The sequence below is a fragment of the Prionailurus viverrinus genome, chromosome D3 (genome assembly GCF_022837055.1).
Source record: "Prionailurus viverrinus isolate Anna chromosome D3, UM_Priviv_1.0, whole genome shotgun sequence".
NCBI lineage: Eukaryota > Metazoa > Chordata > Mammalia > Carnivora > Felidae > Prionailurus > Prionailurus viverrinus.
Genome location: NC_062572.1, coordinates 73,095,672 through 73,113,570, shown reverse-complemented (window position 1 = coordinate 73,113,570; position 17,899 = coordinate 73,095,672). Strand labels below are relative to the sequence as shown.

Here is a 17,899-nt window from a genome sequence, read left to right as displayed (position 1 = left end):
GTAGGGTTTCTTGATTTAGCAAATAAAATTTGAGATGCTCAGTTAAATTCAAATTACAGAGAATCACAATTTTTTTTTATCCTAAGTGTGTTCCAAATACTGCAGCATTATAATATTTTCTTACATGGGGGTGCCTGGGTGGCTCAATCGGTTAAACATCCAACTTCGGCTCAGGTCACAATATCATGGTCAGTAAGTTCGAGCACTGTGTCAGGCTCTGTGCTGACAGCTCAGAGCCTGAAGCCTGTTTAGTATTCTGTGTCTCCCTCGCTCTCTGCCCCTCCCCCACTCTTGCTCTGTCTCTCTGTCTCTCAAAAATAAACAAACATTGAAAAGCTAAAAAAAATATTTTCTTATACTAAAAGCTATTTATTGTTTATCCAAGATATAAATTTAACTGTGCATCTTCTAATTTTATTTGGCAGCCCTAGCTTGAAGAAAGAAAAAGAGGAGTTTTGGTCAGATCTGGGTGGGGGCCTCATAGGGAATTTGCTCTAACCCTTGGGCAGCACAAAGGCACTGCCCTTGGAAAGTTAACAAGCACCAGAGGGCTCTGGGTAATAAAGACAAGGAAGACTAAGGGCACAAAGAAGTCTTTGGGGAGAGAAAGACATTCTGCATAACGGTTGGTTGAGGTGGTAGTTATACAGGTATATACATTTGTCTAAACTTGTTGGAATGTACACTTAAAATTTATGCATTTTATTATTTCTAAACTATGGTTCAATAAAGTTGATTAGAAAAAAATAAATTAAAAAAAAGAAAGAGTATAAAAGGGGCGCCTGGGTGGCTCAGTCAGTTAAGTGTCCGACTTCGGCTCAGGTCATGATCTCATGGTTCGTGAGTATGAGCCCCATATAGGTTCTGTGCTGACAACTCGAGCCTGGAGCCTGCTTTGGATTCTGTGTCTCCCTCTCTCTCTCTGCCCCTTCTTCTGCTCATGATCTCTCTCTCTCTCTCTCTCTCTCTCTCTCTCTCTCTGTCTCAAAAATAAACAAATATTAAACAAATTTATTTTGAAAAAAAAGCATAAGAGGAGAAATCTAACTCGGCTGTTTTGTCTAATGTTGAGCATGTCCTGCACTGTCATGGCATCTAGACCTAGATAAAAATACCTGGGAGGATGTGGAAATAAAAAACAAATGGTATGGAAACAGTAGGACTGTGTGAATGTTGACACTGTCATGGATGTAGGTCAGGTAATTATCCCTGGACATGTAATTATTCCTAAGTAACTCAACAGTATGCCTTCATCTTGCACATTGCCTCATGATTGTTTAGTCACTTCCTTAATATCTTAGTTTTCCTACTAAGCCGTCAATACTTTACTGGTCTTTACCGAGCAGGCTTTCAGGGAATATGTATTGAATAAGATTGAGTCCAAGATTTTTTTAAGGCATATGTTGTGCCTAAATTATTCATTTATTCATTAATTCCTCCAACAAATATTTATTGAGCGCCACCTTAACTCTGCAATTTACCTTGCCTGGGGATGCAGTAGGAAGATGAGGTATTGGAGCACAGTTAGCCACCAATATAAAGTTTTATGTCCCCTTTAGTCAACATAGAAGAGAAAAATGGTTTATTAACAAACAATTCATGGGGCAAACCATTCACCTTTTTCAGTATATTTTTAAAGTCATGATAACTTCCTTAAAATAGTTATAATCTTGCACACCTTTCCTCAACTAACACACACAGTTAGAAATAACACAAATAATTTATTCTATGAATTTATAATTACCTCCAGAAAGATTAATGTAATTAAAATCTCAAGGAAAATACTTATAAAACAAGTATGCTTTTTTGTTTTTCCTCAAAATCATATTATCACAGTCTGAAAGTCCACGTGCAAAGTAAGGAAAAGAACAAGGAGACCTTCTTCTAGACTCAACTATGACCCTCCCTAGAAATTTTGGTTTAAGAGGTTCCTGGGTGGCCCAATGGATTGAATATCTGACTTCGGCTCAGGTCATGATCTCATGGCTCGTGAGTTTGAGCCCCATGTCAGGCTCTGTGAGGATACTGCAGAGCCTGGAACCTGGAGCCTGCTTTGGATTCTGTGCCTCCCTTTCTCTGCCCCTCCCCTGCTTGTGCCCTGTCCCTCTCTCTCAAAAATAAGTAAACATTAAAATTTTTTAAAGAAATTTTGGTTTGAAATATACTAGCAGAATACATTATCTTTGTTAAACAGTTCTTTTCAGTTTGCGTCCGTCAGTAGAACCTGAAATTCACTTGTTAGAAAATCATACAGCAATTTTAAAAACTGCATGTAAGGCCAAATGGTTTGTTCACAGACTTCAACCACAGCAGTGCGATACTTATGCATGAAAATGATACTGACTAAAGCAATAAAACACACACTATTATTGTAAGGCACTTTTAACCAGACTGTTACAAAATGGAAAGAAAAGTTTGATCCCCTGGTCCTAAAAATTACTAAGAAATTCTAGATGAGAGGAATCATCATCTGTATTTAAAAACAATGCATAGCCATAATAGCCATAGCACAAAAGGTACTTTAAACCCAACCTGTGAAACCACAATTATTACAGGAGCAAAAGATCACACAAAGAGAATTGAATCAGTAAGTAGACTACCTCCCCAAATCAGGGGAGAAGGGAAGGGTTTCATACAGCATGGCCTATCTATATATTATCCCTCTAAGGACATCATCCACCAACTCAGAAATCTCCGAAAAACTCTACCATCAGTATCACTCCACTGAGTCATCTTAGTTTGATCCCACATAGACACGGCTAAAATGTGTACATGCATACCTATTATCTGAGAAGCTTCTGCTGGGAGGATGGGTAAGGGAGGAAATATTCTTAAGTAAATTAACATAGATTTATTGACTATAGTAGCAACTACACATGCTACAAGGCTCAGTAAGCCTGTCCCAGAAATAACCAGCCATAGAAAAATTTCATGATTCAGAGGTCACCATTCAGTCTCGGAGCTTGTAGACGGATCAGAGAGCCCTATCTGCATAGGGCAGTGCTGGGGAGTTATGCTTTGGAGGGCCTGGGTCCAGGCCAGCTTGCAGGCACTGGCTCTGGAAGGGACTTTTGGGTGACTGGTGCCTAGGTAGGTCTCCGGTGCCATCAAAGTTAAGACAAAATTAATGCAGCTCCAGGTTCCGCAAACTCTCCTCTGCCTCTAAGATTATTCTGAGGTGTGTGTGTGTGTGTGTGTGTGTGTGTGTGTGTGTGTGTGTTGTTTATTGTTTTGGTTTTTTGGGGTTTTTTTTTGCAAACCACTTGACATCAAATGGCAACCTTTTCTACTGAGATACAACAGGAAGAGAAAACAAGAGGGAGGAGAGGGCAGGGATTTCCCTTCCTGTCCTGCCAGGCTCTCCTCTATTTTTTTCACTCAGACACTTCTGCCCATCACGGTTCATTGAAAGTTCTTCATCTCCTAGCAATTTCCACTCAACTGTCAGGCAACCCCCAATTGGAATGGCAATTAGCCAGATGTCAGCCTCCTATTATCTCCATCTTCAGTTCTACATTATTTAGTCACGGCATGATCGCTGCGGAGGTGAAACCAACCCACCAGGGCTCCACTTTATAAACCTGCAGCGAACCTGAAAGCAGAGCCAAACGATTCACTACAAACAGGCACACAAAACCAAATCTTCTCTTTCTAGCCTTTTCTTAGACCTTTGCTTTATCTGTTCCTCTCTTACTTGCCCCTTCCCCATCACGTGCCCCAAATCTCACGGTAACTTACTCAGATATTCTAAGTAGTAAAGTTCATGGAAATGATTAAGCTACTGCATGTCTTTTAAAATACAGTATCTTTTATTCTCCATGGTCAGCAAAAATCTGCACAGAAGCAGCCCATCCCTGGAGGCTTTACTCCTCCCATCAGCTTCTTTTAAATAATTAATATAAGTAAAAAAGATCCTCACTGCTCTGCAGTTCACATTTAACAAAGAAGGTTGTTCCCTGCAGCAGGCAAGACCCTACTTGATGAGCAAAGTCCAGGCACAGGAAACAAACCCGAGAGAGCTGCAAATTTGTTTCAGAAAGTCACTCGTTAATCCAAGGTCGGCTCCCAATCTGGCAAATACATTCTTGAGCTCTCCCACACAAGTGCATTTTTCAAAGACATGTGAAGCTAATAAATAGGAATAGTTGTCATCCAGAAAAATCCAATCATCCGAGGAGGAAACCTTTCCACATATTTTCATCGGTTACCAAAAAAATATAATTAGCGAGCTGTGTCTGCATCCAGCTACTGAACTGTTTCAACTCGGGGGCATGGTTAGAATTCCCTGGCCTTCATTCAGGGTCGCAAATTAATCAGTACCTCAAATGCTGACATAGGTGATTAATCTGCCTGAAAGAAAGGTAAGGCAAAAACAAACTAAGCTAGTGGGGCAGGGGCAATAGATATCGTCTTAAACGCAGGTAGAACGAAAATGTGCTATAGGGGTCCAGTCGTTTCTTCTCACCCTGGGCTCTGTCAAACATCCTCAGCTCATGAGTAAAGAATGGTTTTAATAATTGTCTGCACTGTATACTTTGCAGGCACGCACAGACACACAAGAGCAGGAGAAAAGAGAGTGAAAACTAAAGATATATGTATATCATGCGGGGCTCTGTTCACTTCTGTTCAGATATAATTCCTTCCTTGAACTTTGTCCAAAACGAGAATATTTTGTTTTTGTTCTTTGTTTTTGTTTGTTTTAGATTTTGTGTACTGTTTATTTATTTTCCGAGAAAGGGAGAGAGAGAGAGAGAGAGACAAAGTGTGAGTGTGGGAGAGGCAGAGAGAGAGGGAGACACAGAATCCAAAGCACACTCCAGGCTCTGGGCTGTCAGCACCAGAGCCTGCCGCGGGGCTCCAACTCACGAACCATGAGATCATGACCTGAGCTGATGTCAGACGCTCAACTGACTGAGCCACCCAGGTTCCCCTGATTTTTTTGTTTTTAAAATAGACCAAGGCAGAAGGATTTCAGTTTTATTCTTATGTCATCTACCCCTCAGTTGAAGAATCTAAGACTACACATGGAGTAATAGACAGTTGCTCTCCCACAAATCTGCTTACCCAACTGATATTTCAGTTCCATGCTTTTTCACATTCCCCTGGCATAAAAAATACTAACCTTCCTTATAAGATATATTTCAACCTGGGAGGTCCACACTCCGGGTTCCACCACTCACATGGGAAGCCTGCCCTGACCACCCCCAACTCATGGCAATGTTTTGATCTGTGAAATCACAGACTCAGAGGGTATCTATTATATCTCATACTCTCTCAGACTCCTCCACTCCTAGCTGGTGGACTCAGGGTGTAGATGATCAATAATTATTTGTATTCTTGTATACAAAGCTTGCTATATATAAGCACATTACTTTTTCTTTTCCCAACTTGAAAAGTCAAGAATTTATTGGGGTAACACTTTGAGAAGAAGCAAAACCACCATATGATGTTGAACATCTTTTCATGTGCTGATTTGCCACATGTATATTGTCTTCAGTGAAAGGTCTGTTCATGTTCTGTTCACGTCTTTTGACCATTTCCTGATTATTGATTTTATTATTGCTATTAGTAAGAGTTCCTTATATATTCGAGGTCCTTTCTCAGAGATGTTATTTGAAAATATTTCCCCCCATTCTTTAGCTTGTTGTTTCAAACTCTTCACAGGGTCTTTCACAGACCAAGTTTTTAATTTTTATGATGTCCAATTTATCAATTTCTCCCTTTGTGAATTATTCTTTTGGTATGTAAGAATTCTGCCCATTTCTAGATCTCAGAGATACTGTTTTTTAAAACATTTTTTTTGTTTTACATATTACATGTACATGTATGGTCTACTGGAGTTTATCATTTTATAACATGTAAAATTTAAATAGAGGTTCTTATATTTTGCCCTTTGAATACAATTTTGCCCTATGAGTGCACACCAGCACTTGATACAAGAGAAATCTTTCCTCCTTTGAATTGGTTTTGCAAGTTTTTAAAAGATTCAAAGATTCATTGAGCACAGTTCTGGGTCCTCTGTTCTATTGCACTGTCTTATAGGTCTATCCTTCTTCCAATATTACACTTTTATCTGAGTATTTCTGAAGGTATGTTCACGAGAGATATTGGTCTGAATTTCTCTCGGTCTTTCAAGCGATTTTTGCTGGACATTTATAGAATCTGACTAAGATGCTACCAGGGAACCAAGGACCACAGGGTTCATCGTGATCGTAGGTAGATCTGACAACCTGAACACCATGTAGTATGGAGGAATAAGTTCTAGTTTTAGAGCCAGAAGTCCTTGGTTTGGGCTCTGACACTCTCTACTATTAGTTGTTGATCATGTTCTTCATCTATAAAACAAAATTATTTATTCAAAAACTGAATTTTAAATCCAACCCATCCACTAGTGGGATAAAGAATATTTATATTACTGGTTTGTTTGAAGAATGATTAATAATAAGGATAATAAGATTAATATAATAGCATGGTAATTAACATATGCCAGGAACAATTCAAAGAACTCTACAGAGGTATCAACTTCACAGTCCTTTGTGGTGGATACCAGTATTTACCTCATTTAAGAGAGGAAGAAACTGAGTCATAGATTAACTTATAGGTCTAAGACTGCACTGTTAGTCAGTGATGAATCCAGGATGGAAAACCAGGAAGTTGTAGTCCAGAGTGTAGGAAACTGCATTGCCAAACACAAAAGCTAATGTAAGATATTATTATAATGAGCTTTCTTAGGAAAATAAAACAAAACAATCACACCATCCATTATTATATCCCTTTTCTCCAAGCTACCATTATTTATTCCTTCATAAGTATAATAGCTTCTTAACTGACTTTTCTGCTTCCATCTTGTTCCACATGTAGTGTTTCAACTCAGAGTAGCAAAAGTGGTTCCTTTAAAATGTAAGTCAGAGAAGGGCAGTCTTCTGCCCAAATCCAGCAAAAACTTCTCATTATCTTTAGAAAATAAAAGAACATTCTTAAGAGCCTACAGGGTCAACGTTTCCAACCCTTGGCTCCCTCTCCATTCCTATCTTCCATCTTCATGTCTTCACTCCATGCTGGCCACAAAGGACTTCCAGCTATTTCCTGAACAAACCAAAAATACTCCTACTGTAGGTTCTTTATGCCCTATCATAAGCATTCTTTTTTTTCCAGAGACCCTACCTAATAGGGTCCTTACCAACCACCTCATTTAAAGCAGTAAGTTCTGCCAATCTTTATTCCTTTCCAGTGTTTTTCTTTTTCATAGCATCTGTCATTTCTTGATGCTCTACTATATATTTAATTTTTTATGATCTATATCCTTCACTAGAATGGAATCTCTGTAATGACAGGGCTTCTGTCTGTAGGATTCACTGCTAAATCCCTGGTACTTACAATTTCATCTGTCACATAGTATGTGCTCAATAAATACAACAGTAAAACTCTGAAAGCATGTACTGCGAAAAAATAAAAGGGCCCCTGGGCAGCTCAGTCAGTTGAGTATCTGACTTCAGCTCAGGTCATGATCTTGCCATTGCTGAATTTGAGCCCCGACTCGGGCTCTGTGCTGACAGCTCAGAGCCTGGAGCCTGCTTCGGATTCTGTGTCAACCTCTCTCTCTGCCCCTCCCCAGCTTGCCCTGTCTCTCTCTCTCTCTCTCTCTTTCTCTCTCTCTCATTCTCTCACTCTCTCAAAAATAAATAAAACATTAAAAAAATTTAAAAAAATAAATAAAAATAAATAAAAACAGAAAAATATACATATCCAATTTTAAGTGAGTGAAGAAAGAACATCAGTAAATGAGAACTTAAAAGTTTATGTCTAGGTTTCTAAATAGTCCTGTTAACATATAATTATGTGATTACATAGAGGAGGAAGGCAGGCAGGAAATAATGGCCAAATTTGTTAGTGACATTAAGATACTTTCCTCAGTAAAACTGACAGTTAATGAGGAAGTCCAGTGGAGGACCGGATCTCAAGAATGTCAGCTGCAACCACACAAGGCTAAGATTAAGTAACCCAAATAATGAAATAGTACAACACTTTTATAACTGGGATAGTGAGGCCTAAGCCCTGAACCTATTACATGCATTCTCATAATGCTGGCCACATTCTCCCCAGGGAGGCCATCAGCTTCTTTAGGGCAAGGTAAAGACTAATAACTTAGACTTCCTGTAGCATCCTACATGGCTGGCATGATCAAACGGAAGCTTTCTTTACAGTGTTTAAATTCATGAAAAGAAGAAGTTTTACACATCATATAAACACATAGAAAAATGTAAAGAAAACACGCTGCCCTCTTTTCCATGGCTTCATCAAGCTTTTTAAAAGAAATTCAGAATAACCTATGAACATTAGGAAAGAGAATACGTTAGTGTGGAAAAGCCGGCCCTGAAAGACAGAAGCTTTGTGTTCTGGCCCAATCACAATTCTGATTAGTTCTAATACTTTAAATAAGTTATTTAATATCTGTGAGCCCCAGCTTATTCATATGTGAGGTAAAAATGGTGGCCTAGGTAAACTCTGAAGCAAAGATTCCCAACCTCAGTACTACTGTCATTTGGGGCCTGACAATTCCTCTCTATAGGAGTTTTGGTGTGCACTTGTAGGAGATCTGGCAGTAACTCTTGCCTCTAAGTATTCGTTGTCAGTAGCATCTTGCTGACCCCAAAATCTCTGTAGATATTGGCATTCCCTGGGGAGTAAAATCACCCCTTGCAGACCACCATTTATACTTTTGATATATTTTCCTTTCCTAGAGATGCATGCACCAAATCAGAAAATTATTTTCTTCTCTTCTTTCAAACTGTTTTACAGAGCTACCATCTACATTTTCTTTCCCTCTATAAAAGCAAGCTGTAATGTCTCTTCTAGACTTCTTTGTTAAAGACCTGGTTTGCCGCATTCATGTCAGGCAAGTTGGAGACAAACTGGTTGCTTATGACATTTTATACTTCATCTGGGTAAGGGAAGTGAATTCTGCCATTTTTGCACCTATCATTGCCACCTAAACCAAATGGAAACCTTCTTTCTTCTTCTAGCCTCATTTGTCATTTGTAAATTTGATAAACAGGCACACTGCGTTGTTGATAATCGTTTAGAGATCATTTGAGATTAGAATGGAATTAAGCACACAGAGAGATACAATAGGTGATTATCTCTATGAGGCAACTTCGGAGGCCCTGGGAAGATCCTCTTCTGCTCAAAAATAGTATGCTGGGTTACAAATAAAAAAATCAAAACAAAACAAAAAAAAGGGGTGCCTGGGTGGCTTAGTCAGTTAAGCGTCCGACTTCAGCTCAGGTCATGATCTCGCGGTCCGTGAGTTCGAACCCCGCGTCAGGCTCTGTGCTGACCACTCAGAGCCTGGAGCCTGTTTCCGATTCTGTGTCTCCCTCTCTCTCTGCCCCTCCCCCGTTCATGCTCTGTCTCTCTCTGTCTCAAAAATAAATAAACGTTAAAAAAAAATAGTATGCTGGATAGACTGATGGTATTTCTAGTAGAGTGTATTCCCTATGATAAAGTCACAAAAGGATGTTTCATAAAAAAGTTACTGTAATTGCACTCCATGGCATTAACTGTTCTAATAAGAGGTTTCCTCAGTCTGCTCTATACAGATCAAGAAGGAGATGGAGTCAGGGTTAGTATCAGGTGGGAATAAGGAAACCACCATGACCAGGGTGATAGGCCGAAAAGGCATTCTCCAAATCGTCAGCACTGAAGTAGCAAGGTCTATGGGGGAGAGTAGTGTTGGCTAAGCTTCAATGTCATCAGCATCAGCTAGGTCTGGTGAAAGCAGAGCTGTGGTAAGTAAAGGTCTCTATTCTACAGAGGAGATAGGAAGGCTGTCACTTATCATACAGGCATTGACATTTATAAAGGCTGGAACATGGGAATTGAGATAAGTCCCAGCCACTGGGAAGGATGCAAGCTACTTAACAGGGGTACCTATACTCTAGATAGTCCATCACATCTGGAGAAGGGCTTCTGTCGTAGAAGAGGTTTGAGTTAGAAGACAGATTAAGGCAAAAGAATTCAGAAGGCCAGTCACAGATTGGACCTACCCAAGAGGAGAGAAACTTGGGTTCTCCCTGATGGTATAAGGTTTAAAGTCTTGCTGTTTTCAAGGCACTTAGAAAAACATACACATGCAAAATCCTAAGTCAGAGAAAGTCCCTTCAGATGGACAGACTCAGGCTAGTGACTTTCAGTGAGGACAGGAGCAAAAAGGACATTTGTTTATGTAGACATGAGGTTCTAGAAGAGATGGAAGAAATAAGGGTCATGGGCTGTGGGCCAACATTAATCTAAAAACTTAGATCTCCCCCAAGCAGCCCTATTTTTTTGTGAATAAACCTAATATAGACTTATCTAGACACTTTAATATCTAATTACTTAAGTCATAGTCAGGCCATTACTACCCAACAGGAATATAAAATATAAGCCACAGATGTAATTTTAAATTTTGAGTCACTACATCAAAAAAGCAAGAAGAAACAAGTTAAACTATTTTTAATTATCTATTTTATTTAACTTAATATATCTAAAACATTACGAGTTCAACATGTGTCAATCTTAAAAAAATATTACTGAGCCATTTTACTAATATCTTGTTACTAATGAGATTTTTTTCATACCAAAGTATACTTTATAGCACATCTCCATCTGGATGCTAAATTTTCATTAGAAATACTTGATCTCTATTTAGATTTTACAAAATGCACAGGTGAAAAAGTAGATTCACTTACTCAAGTACTTCCAAATAATACTTCAAAGTTTTTCAATGACTGAACTGAGTATTAGCTTTTAAATTACTATTAATTATAATTAAATAAAATTAAAGATTAGCTTCTCAGTCAGTCACTAGTCATTTTTCAAGGGCTCATGAGCCACATATGGCAGTGGCCATTTACTAGGCAGTGAAAATCTAAACTCTATCTCTGCTTAAGTAACATGTTTAAGTGTTTCATGGCTCACGGTCTAGAGTAGCATCTCATTTGTTCAAATTTTTTCTTGTTTTAAAGTTGAAGAAATTTTGTGTTTTAATATTCTATAATTATGTATTTTTTCCTTCTTTATAAATGCTTTCAAAGTTTTGATTATATCACCTCTAAGTCTTAACATTTCCTGAATATAAAGCCCCAATCTTTTAAAGTCAATTTGCTTATGAAATCACCTTACATCCCTGATTAATTGAGTTACTGCTCTCTGGACCTTGTTCCAGATTCTTCTTTTTCCTTTTTCCCTATCTTTTATTTATTTCAGTGATCAAATCTGAAAATAATATTGTAAGTATAGCCCAACAGTTCTTTAATAATAAGGTATACTCTGAAATCTAAAACTATAAATTAGAAATTTACAGAAAGATTTTTTTTTTCCTTCCAATAGACAGGCATTCTGAATCTTTTCAGAGAGCAGTAAGATTAGAGGGGAAGTAGGTGTATATATATATTGGTATTAATGATAACGTGTATAAAGGTGATTCCCTATTCTACCCACTACCTTTGCAACTACAATAAAACAAGAAAACTTAAAACTTAGCACAAACTGCTAGTAGGTGAAACATTACCCTAAGAAGAATGAAACAAAACAAAAAATCAGATGTCCTCCTTCTCTAACGTAAGAAGGCCAATTAAAACAAAATACTGGCCCTCATGGGTTAGGGTAAAATAATATATTTTTTTCCTAATAAATTTTCTTAATAAATTTTTTTCCTAAAGGCAGACCAAAACATATATATATTTGATACCAAAAGATGCTCTGAGGATTCCATCACATCTAGAAACAGTACTGTATGAGAGAGTAAAGGTCTGTTTGGAGATGCTCTGATGGACAAAAGACATACTTCTTAGGCTGGTTTCACTTTTGTACCCTTTGCTAGGAACACAGGAGATATAATACTTTACTTTTTATTGCCACTAGCTAAATTTACAGTATGGTAACTGATAGGTTAAACACTGAATTCAGCAAGAGAAACCACTGTCTTCTTGGAAATTTTGTTGTTATTTTCTTTTACAGGACTAACTATGTCTGATTTAGCTTCAGCAATTACACTATTCAATCTCTTATCTACAATTTACACATTAGAATGTAAATGCTTAATATGTTCATGGTCAGAAGCTTCTAAAACCAACCTTCAGGGCAATCACTCTTATACCAATATATTTACAAGCACTATGTTAATATATTTGACTTTGGAAAATTTGAAATGATTAGGAAAATAACAAACCAAACTTTGATTCATTTGACAGAAATTAATTAATTTAACCTGATTGGCTCACTTTAATAATAATAATAAGAGGAAGACAAATAAAGCCTAACAGAGATTAAAACTCCTAGCAAAGGATATGTGATTTCTATTAGGCTGTACAGGATTAGCATCTTATCTCCAGTTAACAAACAGCCTTGGTGTATTAGTCTTTTAACTATTCACTGTCCATTTTGCGTCTTGCAATATATCATCTTTGGATTGATTCCAAATTTCTCTTTTATGTCTACCTACTTCTCTTTAATCAATGTAATCCATCATCAATTTGAACTTAAAAGCAATTATCTAAAATACCAAAGATACACCTATAACAGCTGTCACTTAAATTCTCTATATACTTTTATTACTAATAATCATTCTTCAAAAAATTTCCTGAAATAGGGAAATAATATCTACAACCAGAAGTGACAGTAGAGATATAAAATGGCAATATCCAGTAATTATGGTTTCATTAATAGCAATACTGAATATCTTATGTCTTAGTAAGAAAGATACTGTCTACTTCCAAAGAAAGATTGCACGTGGGAGGGGGTGGGGGGCAGGGAGAAAGTGAAGGAAGGTGGGAGGGAAAGAGGGAAATGGAGGATTTATAAACCTAAATGCAAATTTTAAAGAGAAAAAAATCATATAACATTAATCACAGTGACTAATACAGAAGTATTATAGACAAACATTTGGCCTAATGATTTTTTAATATTAGACAATAGATATTGCTTTATTCATCCTAAGAACACACAGCCAGAATCTACTACAGAGATCATAATGCAAATTAACCATTTATATGGGCATGCATTTTAAGTGTTATGTACCTTTTATCTATTACTATATTTTGCACAGTTAAACCCTATTATAACATGAAACATGTTTACATGGGTTTGTATTTTACACAGGTCAACCTCAAACTGTTAAAAAGATTTTAATTGGGGCCTCTGGGTGGCTCAGTCGGTTAAGCGTCTGACTTCAGCTCAGGTCATGATCTCACAGTCCGTGAGTTCGAGCTCCACGTCAGGCTCTGTGCTGACAGCTCAGAGCCTGGAGCCTGCTTCGGATTCTGTGTCTCCCTCTCTCTCTGCCCCTCCCCTGCTCATGCTCTGTCTCTTTCTCTCTGTCTCAAAAATAAATAAAAACATTAAAAAATTTTTTAAAAAGACTTTAACAAATTCGAAGTCCTAAGCATTATATGAAGGCTTTTATTTTTTATTTACATGTTTATTTATTTATTTTTGAGAGAGTGCCCAAGTGCGTACAAGAGAGTTGGGGAGGGGTAGAGAGAGAGAGAGACAGAGAATCCCAACCAGGCTCTGCACTGACAGCACAGAGCCCCACATGGGGCTCAAACTCAAGAACCCATGAGATCATGACCTGAGCCAAAATCAAGAGTTGGACGTTTAATTGACTGAGCCACCCAGGCACATCAAATGAAGACTTTTAAACTAAATCATGGGCCTTAAAATGACATTCTGTTTTTATAGCAGAATATTTTCAAATTTTAGCTTTTCAAATTAGTCCTGAAAATGTTTTGTGTGCCAAGAATTATGCAAAATATTTCATCTATCAAAATTATAATTACCGAGCATCAGATATCTAGCTGTAAAACAAAGGGGGAAATAAAATATTACCCTAATGATCTTCCTATGGGAATTTAATACTGCATGGGAAATAAAAAATGATGAAACTCTGATTATATTAATAAATTCACACTTTTCTTAACCCTGGTGGGGGGGGGGCTCTGTTAACATGGTACCATGCGTAAATGTGTTTTCTCACTACCAAAAGAAGTATTTCAATCAAATTTTCAGATTTTATAAATGACCTTTTTAGCATAACTGAAATGTGTAACAAGTATCTCAAAAATACCACAGCTGTTCCAGAATTTCTTTAAAAAAAGAAAAAAAAATGATGACATGTTGGCAGGATTGGATGTACCCAAGAGGGGTGGTCATCCTTCCCATTTCCATTTCATTAGTTTTATGATTTTAATTACCAGAAGTAAATCCCTCTCACAACAAATAAAGTGTCTACAAGATAGACAGAAACGAAGTCTTGTACGTCCTTCATCTTTCAGCTTGTACTCAATTCTATGATGGATTAGAATAGAGCAAAGGGCAAACTCTACCAGCTTTCTTTAATCATAATACCAGCTATTTTCTTTGATCCTTCCAGTAATTAGGAAATGATTAAGTAATCTAAATTTCTATTGATATTCTATATATAAAACTTCTGCCATGCCCTTTGGGAAAGAGTCAATCTTTTCTTTAAATATACACTTTCTCCCAAAAACATCAATGTACTGGGGAAGAATGAAAGCCTATGGAAGAAGATCTATGTTGAAATCCTCTCTAGTCTGTTTTGTAGTCCACATGAAATGGGCCAATCCTTTCCCTTCTCTCTGATTCAGCTTACCTATTAGTAAAATAAGAGATAAATTGTGGAGATAAATTACCTTCCTTAATTCGTTAGGTTTTCTAAAAATAAAATCAAGTATGAATATTATTTGAAAAATAGAGAACATGAAATGAAGGTATTTTAAGAGGAAGATTGAACAGAACACTTGAAAACAGACATACAGAAACAAGCTATTTGCAGACAATTTCAAGAAACTTAATTTGCTCAAGTTTGCCTCTATGGAAAGTTGATACGTTCAACTTTTTCTCTCCCTTCTCTTTCCCCTACACATAAACAGATACTCTGCTAAAACTCCTGAGGTTTTTTAGTTGTGTCTTCAAAATAATTTAGGAGTGCTTTAATCTGAGTACTTCTGGGACCATTTCAAATTTTACAGAAATATACAAAAAAAAATAATAATTAAGTGAATGCTTGTTAGATATTTATAAGGTGCCCAGTGTATGTCAGGATAAATGGTGCTGGGTTTTGTTTGTTTTTTTCAGAACTGCAGTTGTCAAACTGCTACAGAGAGTGAGTGGGATTTAGGCAGAGACCTGGAGAAGCAGACTACCATTTTCCTAAGGCAAGCACTGAGGCTGGGCTGGGAGAAGGTAGGAAAATGGGGGAAGAGGTGAGGGGCAAAACAGGAAGGCAGGAGGGTAACACCCTCTACATATAAACTGTTTATGGTTTTGAGATATCCCACACCTGGCTATGGCTTAGTTTGCTTTACTCCACATGTCTCAGTAGACTTTGAACTCCTAAAATTGAGTCAGCCCAAGCAAGGGGCTGGCAAGAGCCAGGGATCCCAAGAAAACAAGCATGTCTCTAAGCAAAGACCCCAAAGGCTTTGTGTTTTACTTCTGGTTTCACTCATTTGTGAACTGCACAGTTCATGTGTTGGGGTTAGGAGGAGTAATAAAAGGTGAGTTCCCCCTGGAGAGTTCAGAGGGAATTCATGCCTCCCCAGGAATTCAGATCAGGGGCACTATAATGAAATACGATCCAGTTACTGGTTCAGTGGGTATCTCAATCCAGTGGTTCAGAGCCATCTCAGCCATCCCTACCCACTTACTTTGCTCTGACCACCTTCCATTTAGAATGCTAGCTTCAAGGTTCCATTATGCTAAAAGTAGAACCAAAGAACAAAGTTGTAAAATTCTTGGCTTTTATTGGTGGTGGGGAAGCGCTTAGTCCAGATTTAGGGCAGAGTATTAGAAGAATAAATGATCCACGCTACCCAGCAACCACCCTCCATTCTCCCCCTGCATATAGTGGGCAAAGGTGGGGAACGGTACAAAAGAGAGCAGAGTCAAGAGAGGAAAAATGAAAATCTCTTAAAGACAATTACATGGAGCATGGACTTGAAGGACAATCACATTCTGCTCTCAGGGATATGTGAGTCCCCAGATGATTTAGATTTAAAACAAAGTCACCAATTTTCTTAGTCTTCTTTTTTAGAGCTTGTGCATACATTTTGAGGTCAGCAACAGCCATACCTATCAGAAGGATAACCCTGAGTCTGAATTTGCCTAGAACATGTGCAGGGTAATGATTTTCCACTCTCAAGTGTCCCACTTTAGACAATAAATGATATAGTCATCCAACCTTTAATTCCTTTTTTTTTTTTTTTTTGGTCTTGCTTCTACTTTGGTATCAGACAAATATGACTTTTTTTTTTAATTTATTTACTTTTGAGAGAGAGAGAGAGAGAGAGAGAGAGAGATAGTGGGGAAGGGGCAAAGAGAGAAGGAGATGGAAAATCCCAGGCAGGCTCCACAACCATCAGCACAAAGCCTGACGTGGGTCTCAAACACATGAAACGTGAGATCAGGACTTGAGCTGAAACCAAGAGTTAGATGCTCAACCGACTGAGCCACCCAGGCGCCCCAAATAGGACTTCACTGATGTTGCTATGTTTATGTTTTTTTAAGGTAAAATATATAAGAGAATAAAATAAATTCCTCCCTATTTTGATTTCGCTCTTTAGGTAAAATAGGCTCACCTTAGAAGTAAAGCAGCCAAATATGGTGATTTGTTTTTCCAAATCAAAATTCTAAATACAGTCAATGATATTGTAATAGCGCTGGATGGTGACAGATGGTAGCTGTACTTGTGGTGAGCATAGCATATCCTACAGAGAAGCTGGATCACTATGCTGTACACCTGAAACTAATCTAATGAAGTGTATCGTCTACACTGAAATAAACTTTGAAAAATAGTCCAAATGGCAAACGTATGCCAAATGTATGACAAAGGCAAACATTAGCAGGACAGCACAGACTAAAGAAAGCAAATAAGAGAAACTGTGAAAAAAATTGTTTGGGAATATTTGGAAATTCTCCCAAGATGTCACTGAATTCACTTCCACATCTGATTCTAAATGCCAAATATATATGGTATGAACTCCAGCCTCAGGGCTTTTAGAATATCCCAGAAGAATTATGTAGGTTACTGACTTGTGCTGTGTAGGCAGAAAGATAGACTTCACATGTGGCAGGGCAATAAAGCAAGTATTTGTCAGCTTCCAAATTGGAACCAACAATGAATTGGCTATTTGCAACACTGCTATTTCTACAGGCATGATGTAAGCATCCTTTACTCCTGTATAATGGATGGAAGGATCAATTCTAGATGTGCAGTGGCCCAGTATATTTTATGATTATATCATCTTATAACAATAAGAAAATCTAAAATAGAAACCTTTCTAATAGGCCAGGATATCCCCCGCCCCTACTCCTTGAAAACTACAGACTTGGTTTTACATATTTATAAAATTTACATATTTATAAAATTGTGTTTATAATCAATGAAATTTTAGGATGCATAGCTCCAAGAGAAAGGATAGTAGTAATGAACACCCACACCAAGGAAATAGAAATAGTTAAGATGTTCTTATTTATAACTCAAAGTCTTTGAGGTATATTTGATATTCTTGTTCCTACAAAGGTGAATTGAACATTTCTTCTTTATTTACTCTGATATTCCTCTTGTAGATTACAATTTCTTAGTTCTAACTTGTCAAAAAAAGTCTTAGAACCAAGTTATCCATTGGAATGACTGTAAAACAAACTTTTACATAATAGGTAGTATTAAAACCAAGTTCCTGAAGTGCTATGTCTTCTAAACATACATGAAAAAGCAGAGCTGAGTCAGTTCCTCATATTTAAAACTTCTGTTTCGTCATTCACTTTTACTCCAAGAATTTGTAGATGTTCAGGCAACTTTCAATGCTCCTTCCTATTCAACAACCATGGGTCTTGG

At 37.5% G+C, this 17,899-nt stretch overlaps 1 protein-coding gene and 1 pseudogene across 1 annotated transcript in view; one reads left to right on the top strand and one right to left on the bottom strand.

Moving 5' to 3' along the window:
* DCC (DCC netrin 1 receptor) overlaps positions 1-17,899 on the bottom strand; it is a 1,137,854-nt gene that overhangs the window by 961,719 nt on the left and 158,236 nt on the right. The gene's annotated exons all lie outside the window — the stretch shown is intronic.
* LOC125149303 (uncharacterized) overlaps positions 1-17,899 on the top strand; it is a 97,951-nt pseudogene that overhangs the window by 10,562 nt on the left and 69,490 nt on the right.